The sequence below is a fragment of the Channa argus genome, chromosome 22, assembly GCF_033026475.1.
Source record: "Channa argus isolate prfri chromosome 22, Channa argus male v1.0, whole genome shotgun sequence".
Taxonomy (NCBI): domain Eukaryota; kingdom Metazoa; phylum Chordata; class Actinopteri; order Anabantiformes; family Channidae; genus Channa; species Channa argus.
Genome location: NC_090218.1, coordinates 7,220,381 through 7,231,400, shown reverse-complemented (window position 1 = coordinate 7,231,400; position 11,020 = coordinate 7,220,381).

The window sequence follows — 11,020 nt, the reverse complement described above, 5'->3', positions numbered from 1 at the left end:
ACCTGAGTACTGTAACTAACATATGCTAAAAACACTTCTACATCTACAGCAAGACAACAACAAATCTACGAAAACAGGAAATTCATTTGCTGAAAGTATTAAAAAACAACAGAGCTGCTCAATCACACAACTCTGAACTTAGGGGAACAAATGTACCTTCGGTAGATAGATAACATTTTTTTTTCTGAATTCTGGGCATATAATTTAAAGGCTCATTTCCTCTGCAAACACATGCACATCATGGTGAAGCATTTGCCTTAATCTCTGCAGAAATGTCCCAATATTTTATTTTTATGATTTCTGTTTGTGCACATTCCTTCTCTTTGTTTACCACTTTATTGCTTTTTCCAGAGCACAGGTGATGCTGTTGGTGTTGATGAAACACATTTAAAAAATAAAAAGGGACATCAAAAGTGTTTTTACTGTCCACCCTACTATCTTTATTTTGCAGATGTGAGCTTCTTTTCTCACTTCCCTGTTAAATATTTATCTGAATGTGTCCGTGTCTTATCATTTAAACGGGGATAGAACCAGGGCAATCACAAAGAGTTTGGTGCGAAAGTTTGAATTCCTTTATTTTTAGCGTCAAAAACAGTCAAACAAAGAATTTTTAATCAACATAATATTTACTTAGGTACTTTTTTATGTAACAAAGTGAGCAGGCATGAACTTTTTTTGTGTGGTAACAAAAGGCGTGCACGTGTTCATGCACACCCAGATGCCAGCTCATCTAATATGGCCCATACTACTCCAAACAGACAATTCTACACACACTGGCTATGAGGAGTATGCAGGACATGTCCTAAATGTGTTCACAGTAACAGATGTGGCAAGTCTGTGTATCTTGTTATCACAGAAAGTAAATGGTGAAGTTGTGATGCTGCCTGAAGTGAAGCTTACTCAAACTCTCAACACTTGAACAAAGCAAATCTTCTTTTCATATGTCAAAAACCTGCGTAATATCTGTTGGTGCAACACAGACTGGCCTCAGAAAGTATTCGGAAAAGTGTTTACTTTTGGACCCTTTATTGTGTAGTATCGTGAACCTGTTGGAGAAACAACTAGTAGCACTTTGTCAAGAGGTCTGACAGGACTGGAAAGAAGATTATCTTGCCTGATGAGAACTCTCAGAACTCCCAGGTTTGGTCAACATCAGCTGCTGCCGGATGACCTATGCAATCCCTAGAGTGTGTGGTGACAACATCGTACTGGGGATGATCCACAGCTGCAGGGACAGGGACAGTGCTCATGGTTAGAGTTGAGAGAAGGATGAATGCAGCCAAATGCAGAAAGCCTTCTGCAGATTGCATGCAACTTGAGCCTGGGTTCCCTTTTCAACAAGACAATGACCTGAAGAGTACAGTCACTGACACACACAAGCCAACATGAGAGTGGCTTCAGCCCTCATTGAACATCTGTGGCCAGACCCCAGATCACAGACGCTTCCTATCCAATCAACACTCGAGGGGATCTACCAGGAAGAATGTAATGAACTACTCAAATCCAGGTGTGTGTAGCTTGTTGAGACTCACTCAAGAAGACTCTGTAGACTTAGACAAGGAACTGAGTACATAGTAGTTTTATGAACATTTCCAAGGACACTTTCCCCTGTTCCTCCATTTTAAAGAAGGTATATACAGTGTAAGTGCTTGTGCATCTGTTTGTGTGTGTGTGCATGTCTGTACATGTACTCAGAGGGACTGCTCTTAAACACTGGACCACTGTACAGAAGACAACATACAATGTACGTGTGCCTCCACCAACCAGTCAAGGTGCAGTCTACACAAGTCTGTTCACAGTCCTGTGCCTATAAGCTCATGAGTGAGTCCATCTGGATGTTTCTGACAGATATGAGAAAGTTTCATCAAGGCATGTGTGTGTTACAGATGAAAATTAGATGTAAATATAATATAATTTTATGGTCGTTGAGTTCAAGTTGACACTTTTGCCAAAGTTGTAGAAATCCCTTTTACATGTTAGATAATGCGATGCTGTGACTCCGAGCTTCAGGGACTCGTAGCAGCCCACACATTCTGATCCTTTGTCGTAGCTCCTGCTGTCAGGCTTGTGAGCATAAGCCAAAGAAATCCTGCCTGTAACTGGGCTCCTAGTGGGTTTGAATTACATACCTTTTTCAGAGAAGAAAAAGTAGCTTTAAAAAAGGAAAGCAATGTGCGTGTTCTGTTGTCAATGGAAGCAGAATGTTTTTACACCTCAGTTGATTTTCCCAGCTCCTTTTTGCACTCTTCTTCAACCCATGGGAACCAGAAGTTACAGCCTGTTACAGCCACAGATTATTTGTGTTATCAAGCCATAACACCGTGGAACCGTGACGCAACTCAACACTATTCTCATCGGTTCTTTTCAGCTTTGTTCTATATATAAAGCCTCACTAACATGCTCACACATCGATCTAAGGCAGCGCACACACTGAACCAGCAAGTTACTGTAATTTATTTGTTGTGGAACATGTTAAAGTGTTAAGTATATAAAGGCTCTATTTGATTTGGGGTTGTTCAGTTTTCGTTTTTTTTTCACTATTCCATAGCCACCTATAACATGGTTATAAAGTAGAAAGTAGAAAGTTCATTTATGGTCCCTTATGGTTATCTGCGGTTTGAAAGACAAACTGGCGTCAACTCAGTGCGTTCATCTTCCTTTACCCTCTGTTTAAATTTATGAGACAGGTACATCCAGTTTCAAACTGAATTTTTTGTTTGCCTCTTTTCAGTCTGTGTTGTGCTGTGTTTTGTTCAGAAGTGTACACACCCCATAAATTCAAAAGGGAAATTTTAATATTAACTTATGTCTACCGGTGAAAATCTGTCATTTGTATTTTCTTATTTAAGGGAGCAAGGGAGTATCACCGCAACCCATTTGTTAGAATTTACACTTTCTATCAAAAGGTGTCCAGAAAAGGAGGATCGATTTTGGTCACATCCCAGCTCACACAATAGCTGCCACTCACTGTTTGGTGTTCAACAAAAGCACACAAAAGAGAAAAACTGAAATTTGACTGTATTTATGTGTGTGTGTGTGAACTCATGAAGAAACAAGACCTGAGTATTTACTGAATGTGCCCATTGCTTCTAACAAGGTTGTAACTCATCAACTACGCACTTGCAGCTCTGCCAACGCTGTGGCATATGGTGTCACACTAGCTGACTGGCAACAGGCTAAATGAGTGTCGCTGTGAGTCCATGTCCATTTAGTGTGTGTATTTGTAGCATGTAACAAACCTCGATCCCTATGTAAGTATGTGTGTGTGCGTGTGTCTGTGTGTGTGTTCCAGAGAACCAGGGGAAGTTAAATATTCTTGATTGTCCCATTTGGTGAGTACTGCTGGCCATGAATGTCGTCCACCATCCAACAGAGATGTGACCTGCAACCCTGGCGTGAACCTCACACAGAGTTTAAATGTGATTATACTTTGTTCTCCAAATACTTATTCACACTGTGAGTTCTACATGTGTTACTGTGAATTTGTTGAATGTTTGTGCTCAGTGTCATATATTATTAACACAATTACTGAAGGAAGGCAGAGAAGTACCAGATCGAAACGACTGAAGTTATATTTCCCCTCTTCAGAAAGAGCGGAAGTGCTTTACTGTGTGTCAACGTGACAAAAGTGCCACCAGTTTAAAATTCATATGTTGGCTGTCAGTACTGTAAGAAATCCAATCACTGTAGTTTAACAGCATCACATTAACTTTCATCAAACATAATTAAATGTAATTAAATTAGGATTAAATCATCATTGAGACACAGTTGTTTAGAGCCACGCCGACACAGACAAGAGAAATTGAGCCACTTTGGTTCATGTAGGCTGGTCTCAGGTTGTCTTTGCTCCTGCCGTTTCATTGTCTAATCATTAGGGGCTAACTCTGGTACCCAAATCCAATTTGACTCACACCGCTACTGAATAATCCAAACAAGCCATGAAGGTGTCTCAGGCTCACTTTGTGATCACATTTCTGTGTTGCCTGGAGGCTGTCCAGCTGTGACGTGCATGATAGCAATGTAAACACACACAGGAAAAGAAAAAAATCCGAAACAAGAGTAGGGACGACATGCATTCAACTGAATACACTTCATGTAAACCATATTTCAAAAAAGTATAGTTGCAAAGATAATGCATCCATCGTCAGAGGTTTTGCACCAGTTGGTTAAATGTCCGTTTATCTTCATTCAAGCAAGAGATTCCACCGGTGTTAATTGTCCTTTAAGCTCTGCCAAAGCTTTTTGCACGAGCAAACTGCCATTGCTTATTACAAAGAACACTTGTGGGGACAGAGTAAAAACAAGTTAGTAGTATGGAGAATACAGAATGATGACTTTTCGAATTTTTTAGAAAATATACCTACATTTATAATGTCAAATACTACACTGTATACAAATGTCATATTACATACTATATTTACATACTCATTAAATTCTACACTTCTGTTAATCCCATTTTCTGCCTCTCCATGTAATAATCAGGCTATTACAGGATGCTACACAACTCCCCTCTTTGCCTTGTTGCTGGTAGGGCGTGAAGCATGGCTGGTCATGTGGCTAACTGCAGTAAAAGTTGGTTTAGCGCATGAGAATTTGTGCTAAATTTTAAAGTTAAGTCAACAAATACATTTTGTTCTCCTAACATTGTATCACCAATGTCAGCTGGCAGAGGCTTTAGTTTTGGATAAGGATTTAAGATTTTCAGGTCCTTTTTTGGTCACAGAAAAAAATATGGATGAAATATACACATTAATTCTTTTGCAGTTCACTTTTAGGTGCATTCCTTGAAATACTTTCCCAATGATACAGTTGTGAAAAGTATTAAGCGTAAAGGTTTACATCATGTAGACAGACAGATCTCCGTATTACTGAGCTTTACCAAAACAAGTCAGGTATGTGTGGGCTTTGCTTTCTTCTATGTGACACATACACACACACACACACACACACACAACAAGTGAGAGTGAGACAGTCTATGCAATGATAAGATATATGAAGCCACCAGTACTGTCGAAATAATGCCCAAAATTAGAAAGAGGTCAGCTCTGGCTCTTACGACCCCACCCTCACCCTCTCTCTCTCTCTCGCTGTCTCTCCTGAAAACAATCAAAAACCTTATACTAAAAAGGAAAAAAGTGATAAGACGTTCTCATGTGTCACCAGGATGATGACTATTAGATGTTGAGCAACACCTAGGGGTAGATGGAGGCACATGATTCGCTGTGGCGACCTCTGAAAGGGAAAAGCCGAAAGGAAAAGAAAAAGAGGATGTTGAGGCACACATTCTGTAGAATCTTGTATTGTTTTTTCAACAGCCTCCCCACTTTCTGAAAATGTCCATTTCTTCTTGTAAGACTGCTGATCTTCATATCTGGTCTCTCTTTCTTATAAATCTGAGACTCGGAAGTGCTGCACAGATTATTGTCCTCACATTTCACATTGCAGCCATCTAATCTGTAATTCTGTCAGAGTGGCCGTGGTCAAGGTCATTTCTTCCTTAACTTCCCTTTAAGTTAGTTCCATGTTTTCTAATAATACAGTCATCTGTAAAGCCCTAGGTTTATTGGAAATGATTTTTCAGTGATGCCCGGTGACAGACCAACCACTTCTTTTCCTCAGCCTCAAATACTGCCTAGCATAGCCCTCACACGTCTACAATTACATCTTTATTGAATTACTCCTGCAGAGCTTGCTTTAAGTATTCAACTGTCCCACATGTTTGAATGATTACTGACCAGTGGCCCTCGCCTTTGCTAAAGGTTTTTCTAAAAATTGGACAAAAGGACAATGAATGTGTGTGTCTCCTTCCTCGTATGTTTATATATTGTTGGACGATTGTATTTCTGCTTGTATAATTCAAGAGAAACTGTTCGAAAAACGAGTGACAGCGCCAATAAATCCATTACTTTTGTGTTTATTTTTTGAAGGACAGGGAACAAGTGATTGAAATGAACAACATGGGCTGCTGTCTTACTCCCCTGCTTTATTACTTGTACGTAAAGGATTGTACCGCTGGTGATTGCTCGGTAAAGGTTTGTAAGTTTTCTGATGACACTACCATGAGCAGTCTCATAACAAAATCAGATTAATCAGGATGTAGATTTAGTAAGGAGATGTCTCATCTTGTGCGCTGAAGACCAGATTATAATCTTCGTCTTAACATTGGATGAACTCAAAGGATGATTATGAATTTTGAGAAAGGCAATCACTTGAATTTTTAAATTTGCTTTGTAATATAATTTATGCAATCCTGTAATATATTGCACTGCAGAACATTGGAAAGGTGGTGATTCATTTCTATCACTCTCATCAAAAGGTTTGGCTGCACCAAAAACCACTGAACATTGTCAGGGATGATTCCCACCCAGCAGCGTCCGTCTTTGAGGAAATGCCTTTTGGGAGGAGGTTCAGACTACTCTGCTTTTAATCAGTGCAGTCTCAAAGAACGACATGCCCCGAGGCCATCTGACTGTTGAACGGCAAACCTCTGGCACTTCGAGGGACAGTTTTTGTTTCTAAACTGATTCTATTGTTTACATTGTTCATACATTATGTTTTTGATATGTCTATGTATTTTTCTTGTACTTAATGTGCTGTGTGAAATACTGTTGAGTTTGACCCACTAGCAATAAGGCAAATTCCTAACAATATTTGTTGTAATGGCAATAAAGTTACCTTACTATCAGCCTTTGGCACAAAAGAAAACAGACACTGAACTAATCTATGTCCGGACGCTATAGACCCTATATGCACAAAATCCACTGAACTCATTCCCACATTTTTTTTTTTTTATGTGAAATAAGGATTGAAGATTTTCCCAAACTATGTTTGTCATATTGTCATAATATGTTGGTAAACACACGTCATGCTGAATCCTCTACAGTCTGACATATGACAAGCGGCCGTATATACAATCTACAGTAAATGTCCATCAGACATATTTTACTGGCTATTTTGGACCTACATTAAAACATTAAGCTTTCTTCTTCATTGATAGATGCAGAAACGGCAAATTGCATCTCCCTCGTCGCACTATGCAACACATAAAGATGTGATGGTATTGAAGTATGCGTCAAGATGCGTTTATGCGTTTAAAATCAATTCTAATCTAAGGATTTACTTTTTTTCTCTGTCTACACTAAGCAAGCATTTAAGCTCATAAAAGAGATCAAATGCACTATTTTATGTTTTTAGCATCAGTAGAAATATTCAGCTTTGCAAAAACTACTATGATTATTACATTAAAACTTTTGGTTGATTTTGTGACCTGGCTCTCATTTACGTTACAGTTAAGTCAGCTGTGTTTTTAGACATCTGAACATCTTTAGATACTGAACTGACTGTCTCAGTCCAGCAGAAAATAACTACTTTTGTTTAGAGTGTAACACAGCTGCAATACATGAAAAGATGTCAACATAGACAGGAAGAGCAGACAGGAAAAGGTAAAAACAAAACTATAATGAGAGCATCTCATTTTTTCTGAAAGGTATTTATGTCCTCAGGGTCAACTTGATGTGAATCTGGCTGTCTTGTATTCACTTTGCCTTCACCAAGTCCTCTGTGTCTACCCCTGCCTTTGTTATCAGGGAGGTGTGACACAGTCGAGTGAATCGCGAGGTGGGGTGGGGTAATAGGTAAATAATAGGTAAAGTAAATCAATAAGGACAATCAACTGTGTGCCGTCTGTCAGCCTCGTCCTCACACAGCTGGATGTGACTGTGTTTAAAAGCTCCAAGCAGCCTAGTCTCTCTAGTCGTCAAATACATTCTGTGGTTAGGTCTGGGCTCGGGGCGAGTGCTTGACAGATAACAGTAAATCAATGGATCCTCTCACGGCCCTATCTTCAGCACAGATGGGGCAGTTGAACATCTTCAAATGGCCAGACAATTGGCCGATTGGAAGTGGAGCATCAGATAGATAATAGGGCAGATGTAAGGCTGTAGATTTTAGGCCAGTGCAAGAACCAAGCAGTTAAGAATAAATCAATGACAAACCTATTAGCCTGTTGTCAGCTGGTCTTTTGGATAGAGGAAGGAGATGGAAGGAAGGCAGCCTGCTGAAGAAGACAATGAATAGGAGAAGAAAGGGTGCGGAAAGTGAAAGTAGAAATAGAAATAAAGATTAGAGAGAATTAGATAAAGAACCTAAAAAAGTCTGACAAAAAGCAAAGACTGCTGGTGAATGTTTGAAAAAGTCTTGTTTTTGTTTTGTGTATTCTCTAGGTCCAGCCCTGAAAATGATGCCTTGTGTATGGATGTTTGCCTGCAGAGAAGACAGACAGCTAAGCCATTACTGCCTCGGTGGCTGAAGTGAACCAACAATGTTGCTTTTTGCAATTTTCTGCTTTCATGTTTCCAGAAAACATGCCATGGTTTTCATTAGATGTGCCACATGCCTTTTTTTGTGCTAAAGTGCATGTGACTGGTGCAAAATATATCAACAGAAATGATACAGTAGATGGTCACATTAGATATGATTAGCGGTAAAAGTGTGCTGACTTTGGTGTACTGTATGTTTGTGCACCATAGCACGACAGCATGCATTCACCGTCAAAAAAATGAAAAACCGTATTTAATTACACAAACTCTGTACAACGTGGACACGCCTGACATTTAGGCCATCATTACACAATACGTTAATAGCTATGTCAATGTCTTTTGTCAGCTTCTCACACACACATACACAGTATTTCTTTCTTAGTGGGGTATCTCAGTCTGCAGTTGAACCCCTCCAGCCCCATCTACTGACTGAGCAATGTACAAGCACAAGACCATATGTTCAGTCTTTTGTAACAGTCAGTCTGACTGATCCAAATGGACACAAACACGGTGAACTCGAAGGATGTGTTCACAACATGGAAGGAAAACCACGGGAATAAATATGTTCTGAAGAATGTAAGAAAGTGTCACTGCATCCTGAAAGTGCACACATTTCACTTCTGCATAGTAAAACTGTAGCATGTTGTATGCATACATCAGAAGAATCCCCATATCCGATTGAAGCAACATAATATCTGTTGCATAGCAAAACAGTAAAGTTTACACAAATGTGACGTCTTGCCACACAAGGTCTTTTATCCATTTAAATGCCATTTGACTGCTATCAACTGATGTTCTGTTTATAAAATAGTCCTGTTGTAATAGTTGTAATTTAATTCTCACTAGAGGTCACTACTGCTACACAGTTCTCAGAAATTACCTTATCACACATGCCAGGTGGGTTTAGCCAACAGCTTATTCGTGCCAGTGGGTAATGTTTCACAGCAAGCTTGGGCTTCCAATAATGCTACGGAGAATTTGTACCACACAATCACACGTTGTGGGGTATTTACTCAAGTTTCGTCTAAACTTTTTAGTCACTAACAGCTCAAGCTGAAGTCCTACAAAATCATAAAAGCTTCAGTAATCTCAACCAAGGTGAGCAGCAAGTGCAACACTCCCAACTAAAAATCACTCGGCTCGGGTAGAACACACGAGTGGCTTCTGAAGTCCTGTATAAGGAGGTGTTCAATCATTTCTGTCATGAGTCGTCCACATGCACAAGACTCCTACGTGTAGAAGACTGGTTCAGTCTATATGTAGAAGACACCCGCTGTGACCTTGGACAAAACATATGCAGCAGCATGTCAAATGTCCTCCCTGTTGTTTGTTACATCACATTTCATCATGCAGACAATCACCAAAGAGTTTCTAAGTAATCTCTCTCCTGCATAAGAATGTGTTCTTTTGATTCCTAGCAATAGGAAATAACTGTAATTCCAGACAGCTTTGTTGTAAAATTACTCTTCCTATCCTGTTGCTATTGTGTGTGTACATGGACACGTGAGTGAGTGTGCCAGTGTGTCAAATTTCACCCAAGTCTCTTCAGGTCAGTCCTAAAGATAGTGGCCAGACAGGCGTGTCTTCATCTGGTGTAATACTGCAGCAAAGGGCAGAGGAAAAGATATAATAACCACAACTGTGTAACAGAACATCACCAGACAAAATTCTGGTCATATTTTCTCATTCAATTCATTTAGCCGTATATACAACAAGGTGTCGCTGCAGATTGTTGTGGTAGCCATCTTGGCTAAGTGTGTCTTGAATTCTGAATTAACTGCCAACCAACGGTGTCAACAGCGAAGCACCAGCACACATTCACACCTCTTCCTCGATGCGTCACACTGTGGAAGGCACAGATAAAGATGCCATCCCTTCACCTGCATCTCACAGAGACAGCGGCTGGAACTAAAATCCTCAAGTTTGGACTCATCAAACCACAAAACAGATGTCCACTGATCAATGTTTATTCCTTGCGTTTCTTGGCTCAACCAACTCTTTGCTGTCTCTTGGTTCCTTTGCACAAGTGGAGCCATGAAGGCCAAAATTACACAGTCTCATGCAGACAGTTGATGTTGGGATACTACTTGAAGTCAGCGAAGTACTGATGTGGCAGTTTACTGATGATCTATGAGATTAGTCATTCTAATAAATTCCTCTTTCTAGGGGTGGTTCTTATGACAACCTGTTCAAATTACTTGAAATGTGACTGACATTCATGTCTTAGACTAATGATGCACCGATCATTTCTGTTTGCATTACTACATTACTACTGTATATCAACACAATGTGGGCGCAGCACAGCTGATGGTCTCAAAGCATAAAGAAGGCAAGGAATTGCACCGTTCCTCTGGTTTCTGCTGCCTGAAGTCTTCACTAAGCACGTCATCACTTGGGGCCATCTTCCTGATGAATTCATGGATCTTTGTTGTTTCATCCTGGATAGTGACTCTGATGCTCACTAGTCCTCAGCCTGCTTCCTTCCCCTTAGAGTAAAGTCTCAGGCTGATGAATTTTAGGTGTATTGTAAGGTCCTTCCTTGTCTTGATGTCAGTGGCTTCGCTCTCCTCTTTTAGCAACCTCATTATGCCAGTGGGGTATGCGATGATCGACAGGGTGTAGGTGTTGGTAGCCAGGACCTCGTTCTTCCCATTCAGCTGATTTCAGGACTTGACTTACTCGCTGTGGGTATTTGGCAGATG